The sequence below is a fragment of the Metopolophium dirhodum genome, chromosome 1 (genome assembly GCF_019925205.1).
Source record: "Metopolophium dirhodum isolate CAU chromosome 1, ASM1992520v1, whole genome shotgun sequence".
Lineage (NCBI taxonomy): Eukaryota > Metazoa > Arthropoda > Insecta > Hemiptera > Aphididae > Metopolophium > Metopolophium dirhodum.
In genome coordinates, this window is record NC_083560.1 from 2417321 (window position 1) to 2423762 (window position 6442).

A 6442-nucleotide genomic window follows, 5' to 3' on the forward strand; every position below is an offset into this window, starting at 1 on the left:
TCCTCGATATTAAAAAAATATTTGATTCTGTTGAATACAAATATCTTATTATTTAAGGGTATCTTACATTTATAAACAGCACACAGTGTATGCTGAATACCTATTTTATATATTTTTTTAACAGAAAATTACAACTACATAATATTATAAACATTCAGTGTTGGGTAAATTACTTTTAAATAGTGATAAAATTACGTTACTAGTTACATTAATAATTTTTATTTAAATTACATTCACGTAACCCGATATTATTTAAATCATGTTATGTTACTTTTACATTCAAAAAGTAGGAAGTTACAAAATAATTACAAAATCAGTCAATAAAAACTAATTAATAGTGGTAACACTATTAATTATTATATACACTTTATAGGTTAGCCATGTAGGTACATTATTAATGACTTAATGTTATACATGAACAAAATGTGTTAAAACTAAATGCGTTAAATTTTTTTTATAACGTAATTACTACAATGTTACTCTAAAAGTAATTTGTAATTTGCATACATCTCTACACAACATTGTAAACATTAAATATTATATAAAACCCTAGAAGACATATATTCAATTATAATGCAATCAAACTCGATTTAATTTCATTACAGTAATTTGTAATTTTCATTACATTTCTACCCAACATTGTAAACATTAAATATTATATAAAACCCTAGAAGACATATATTCAACTTTAATGCAATCAAACTCAATTGACAAAGATGCGCAATACATAATACAACGTTGATAACATACAAACTATGAAATTTATTATTATTATTTACAATACAACTATAAATATTATTTTTCTTATAACTTAGTTTTGACATTAATAAATGAAAAACTATAAAACATGTGGGTATTAACAATAATGATGTAAGTAGCATATAACAATTTACAAGGAAATATTATAACTCCACCAAATACAGTTTTTCTATAAAACCTTCACAGTTTTAACAAAATTAGTTTCAAACAGCACATAAAATTGTATAATGTACATTTTTAATTTATAATAATTTATAATATGTAAGTATACTACTAAGTAAAAACTATTGTAAAAATAAGTATTTCAAAAATTACTTTTACCTTTGTAAAATTGCCCTAACAGGCGTTAATTAATATTAAATAAATAAATAATTTAACATACTGTATGTTACGGAGACCGTCAAGCTTTTGAATATTGCTAGGAAATTTTACCCAAGTGTTAAAAATTTTGAGTTGGTTCAAAGCAGCAACTATTTTTTTACACATCTAGATACAGATGACTGACAAATTCATTACTATTGTCAATTGACGATTGATACGACCCAGTAACAAAAAAATGTAAAACTACTAAAACCTAAAAAAAAAAATTATTATTATACATCAGTTTTTAATTAAAGTTCAAATGATAATAAAGATCAAATCCAGTTTAGCGCTCACACAAATTTATCAATTATTTTTTCTGAATCCCATGTTATTCAACATGGTTATCGTAAACTTAAATTAAAAAATTTGAATGTGCACTACTTAAACTAGATTAATAATTATACATTTTTACTTTACTTTTGTTTGGATATCAATAGAAGACATTTGAGTATCAACTACAATGTATGACTTTAATATATTAATCAAATACCGCGCAATTTCTTTTGATAGCCGAAAATTCTTCACAAACAGTTAATCGGTCAACGCGAAATCATCATGTGTTGTCCTTTGAAAATTGTTTCTTAATTCGATGTCATTTATATTAACGAAAAAAATATGTTATCAAATCAAAATCCATTGCACACGCCACACATTACAACGTTATAACTTTATTTCCTAGGTCCTAGGATATTGTTATACTTAGAACAGAACATAGTCCTTACGTAGATCCGACGATTTCTATTCTGATCACGCCGATGCGACGAAATACAAACTGTTTTGTTTTTTGTCGTATTTGTCGGATTCACGTAGGGCACGACAGACAATTCTCAATAATCATTGACCTTATCAAATATCATTACCGGCTGACGGCTACCGCAAAATAGCACCACCCCGCAGTGCAGCCTCCAGTCGCCACATACAGTATTATAATATTATTTTATAGTATTAGATATTTCAATACAACATAAAAACATTTATTACGTGGCATATTAATTACGTAGGTAAACATAAAATATAAAATATAGCCATACAGGTATTATAAATATATGAATATATTATTGAAGCTACGCTTCTTATGTGAGCCTAGGAGTTCAACGAAGAAAAACAAGAGAGACAGCCTGTTGCTGCTGAGCACAGAGCTAGGAAAATATCACATCCGTGATTATACCATAATCTTGGTTCATTGGGCTATAGTACGATAGTATTATCAATATCCGTATTGCGTCTTTTCGAGTTCTCACTTCAGTTGCAGATGTGTGAATTTTCGTTCCTATTACTTCTGTCAAATATCATCACTGCCGTCTCAATTTATCTGGCAACGACTGTAACATAATTATATTTTCGATATAAAATGATTTATTGATTTAGGCAATTTTGACAGAGCTGTTAGGAAACACAACATATGAAGGTACAGATTTTATCTTATATAATTTACCAAAGACAAAAATTTAACGAAAAATATTAAATTTTGGTATATAATTCATTATTATTTTTACTTTTGTTGTATATTAAGAGGATGTAACACTGGTATTTGTTGTCTCCGTCTTACCAGTACATAACATAACAAATGTACGCTCAGCTGAACACTCGTAGCTTCATTAGTTTAAACGTTAGAGTGAATTGACCTATTATGAAACTTGATGGTAAGAACATTATCTGGGTTTGTACGTTGGTTATTACCTACGATAATTCAGTTTTTAAGTGAGTTATGAGCGTTTTTAATTTACAGTATATTATATACGTATAATTTGCAGAAAAATTGAACTAACTCAAAAAACCAACATCCAAACACTGATAATATTCTTGCCATCAAGTTTCAGAATAGGTCAATTCACTCTAATTTTTAAACCAACAAAGCTACACGTGTTCTGCTGATTGTAAATTTGTGCGCATATTTTTACACACTTGTAAGACGGAGACAACAAATATCAGTGTTACGTCCTCTTAAATATAATATATTTAACTATTTAAATCCGTATAGGGGTTATCCGTTGCCAATGTACTGCTCCTTCTGCCATAAAGTAGTCAGCAAATGAAGCTTTTTTTTTCTTGCTTTAATGCAGTAATTTTTTTGTGATGATGCTAAGTTTATCAATCTATTATTTTCATATCCATGTCTCCGCGACCATGGTAAACATGCCTCTTTTATAATCTTTAATATCAACTGGTTCTGGGTTTTCTATATCGACTCTTTCTTATACAATTGCGGAGGGCACATGATACCTTAACTAATTGTTTAATAGTATCTAGTGAAAATTGTATTGCTTTTCTAAACACTTAAAAACGACTTATCATTATGCCATATGCATTCTCGACTTGGCAATATCAATAATTGTATATTTTTTCGTCTGAGAAATGGTTTCATCTAATAAGTGCTAACCTATCAGAACAGATTTAGCTGAATTATTTAGTTTTTTATTTGATAATATTTTAAGGCTCAGTTTTATAGTTTCTGTAACTGGTTTAATTGATTTAACTGGTAGTTTTTCCGTTCTTAGTATTCTATATTTATTTTATACCTCGTTTTATACTGAATGTAACACGATATCATTGCTCTTAAAAATAGTTTAAAGTGATTTAAATTGATCCTTATTTGTTTTACAATTTTTATAAATTATTTGTTGAATTGAAATTTAAAAATGTACAAATTTGAATATACTAAATAGGAATTAATGTTTGATAATTAAAGATAGTATTTTTGTTAATACATTATTTAATATTATATTTTAGGTAATAAATTCAACTGTAAGAACAATATTACAATATCACAGGAAGACCTTCTTCAATACAAACCTAACCAAGTTCAATACAGTCTAAAATACATATTAAAGATATTCACCCTACACAATAAATAAATGAAACCTTTCTCAAAGCACTTCATTTAATATATCAGGTAAAAGTAATAAATAGCAAAAAAACATAGTTCCCTCTTGATTGATAATGCTTTTAAAGTAATACAATTTGTATGTTCTCAGAAATCCGCTGTTAATAAAATATTTGGCCAACCTGATGAAGCTGAACTTTATAAACTCTCTATAAAAGTAGCACTTGAGCTACAACCAAGCATTCAAAATATGATAGCAAGCGCTTGGGCTATGAATACTATTCATTTTACTATGAATTAGTATCAAGTTAAAATTCTCTTTATTTAAAAATAAAATGTTTTTTTTATCTTAGGCAATTCTGACAGTTGTGAAGAAAATATGAAACAATTTTCAAAGTACAGAGCTGATCTTTCATTATCAGCTGAAGAAATAAAATCTAAAAAACGATGAAAAATGTCATATTCTAGTTGAGATTCTGGTAAATATTAAATTCATTTTTTATTTTTATCAATTTAGGGAAACCGATTATACTTAAGGCGCCCAGTAACAATGCCATTTTGTCTTCAAAAATACACTGCGAAAATAATGATACCGCCTTGTAGAACCTACCAAATTTCATAATTTTTTTTTTAATTGCTACACAAAAATATTCTACAGCCCGCATCGAACTCTGTTTTTCAATATTTTATTCTCAAACTTTAAAATATGTCTAAAAAAATACAAGATGAAAAGCATTTTTTCACAAATTTTTTAATACAATTATTTGAAATAAAATACAAAATCAGAAATTGATGAGGACTGTAGGAAGTCTTCTTCTTCCATATAAAAAATTAGTCATCAAAATCCGACAATTCTACAAGGCTTGTGAGTTATTCCCGTAGTCATTTTTTTTCAATATAATATACCTTCTCCACACCCCCCCCCCCCCCCTTTATAGGTATCGTGTAGTAGATTTGTGGAAAAGTCTTATAATTGAGGTAGCAACTAAAATATAAAATTTAGTTTGCAAATTGCATAGAATTGTGGAAAATTTGAAAAACTGGCACCCTTAATACATTTTGGCATTTGTCTGGGCTTCTATTATTACTTTATTATTACCATATTATATGATATGTTGTTAATAATATTTTCTAAACATCAACCATCTTATGTTGTGAAGATATCATATGTAGTGATGTCTGTTTGAAGAGATAATGTAACCAAGTTATACAATATTTATATTCAAATTTAATTTGAAATACATTTTTTTAGAAGGGAAGAGTTTGTTGCTATACAACAAAGGTCTTTTAAATCTGGTAAGTATTTAAATCAATAGTTCTAAGTAATTATGTTTGTTTGGGCTGCCGGCTATTCACTAGCATTTGGCCGAGCAGCTACTTTACTAAGTGACGAAAAAATGGTGTTCAAATTTGGACGGGATAGGTGACCGATATATTATATAATAAAAACACTATCGTTGTAATAATAATAATAATAAGGTGTGTATTGCAATACTCGAAAACAATAATAAGGAACAAATAATAATATTGATAGGCGTAGATAACAATAATGACCATAGATAAAATATTACCGGTCGGCACAAGCGCCACGGTGGGGCGGTGTATCGTCGGCGGCGACGGCTGAGCCAGCTGCGGCGACGATGGCGATGCCAAGCAGGTGAACGGGGCGCGGCGGCTGTTGGCGACGGCACCGGACGACGGCGAGTGACCGGATTGCGTAATACGCACGTTACGTGTTCACGGCACCGAGCTTGGCGTCACACGAGGGATAGCACCACAGTACCATACGTATAAACAGTAATAATAGCACGCCGGACGGCGCGATCACGAATCACTGCACTAACGCAAAATAATAATCGACACACAGCGAAGAATATAATAACACAACATAAATCGCACCACACGCGGTGGCCGAACGGCAGACGGTCGCGACACACGTACAGTGGGCTCGCCTAGAGCGTACGGAGAGGACTATAAAAAAAATTATAGTGTAAAGTTGCCGGCAGCGATTCGTCCGGAGCCCGGTGTCCGCGGTCCGCGCGATGCGCCGTCCGTCTCGCGGACCGGTTGCCAACTGCTGCTCAATAAACGGCGGCAATTTCGAACAATGTTTTTATTGATTAATTTTATAACAAATTTTACTAGATTTTGAATTAACACTAGTCAAGAAGTAAACTTTGTTAAGTACTAACACCGCACATGTCCAGAAAATTTCTAGTTTGTCATCCAAAACTTGTTTTTTCCCATATTAGATGGTCATGTATTTAATATACACAAATTATAGTGCTCATAAACATTGAACAAATGGTTAGTATCTATAAAAATACATTCACATAATTATGTTGAGATTTCACCTATTGGTTTCATTCATTTAATATTTTAATATTTTGTAAATAGCAAAACATTAAGAGGCTGTCAGCACAATATTGGTTTTCTCTCTCAGACCCACGCGCAACATAGATAAAACACTTTGACCAAAAATATTTTTTTTATGAT

General features: G+C 30.2%; 2 long non-coding RNA genes across 2 annotated transcripts; one reads left to right on the forward strand and one right to left on the reverse strand.

Moving 5' to 3' along the window:
• Nucleotides 1–946: 946 nt before the first annotated feature.
• Nucleotides 947–5903, reverse strand: LOC132936215 (uncharacterized). Its single transcript, XR_009663430.1, has 3 exons — nucleotides 5518–5903; nucleotides 1540–2444; nucleotides 947–1333 (listed from the first exon to the last, which is right to left on the reverse strand). It is a non-coding gene; the product is annotated as an uncharacterized LOC132936215 (long non-coding RNA).
• Nucleotides 2322–4301, forward strand: LOC132936216 (uncharacterized). Its single transcript, XR_009663431.1, has 3 exons — nucleotides 2322–2530; nucleotides 3853–4015; nucleotides 4098–4301. It is a non-coding gene; the product is annotated as an uncharacterized LOC132936216 (long non-coding RNA).
• Nucleotides 5904–6442: the final 539 nt, after the last annotated feature.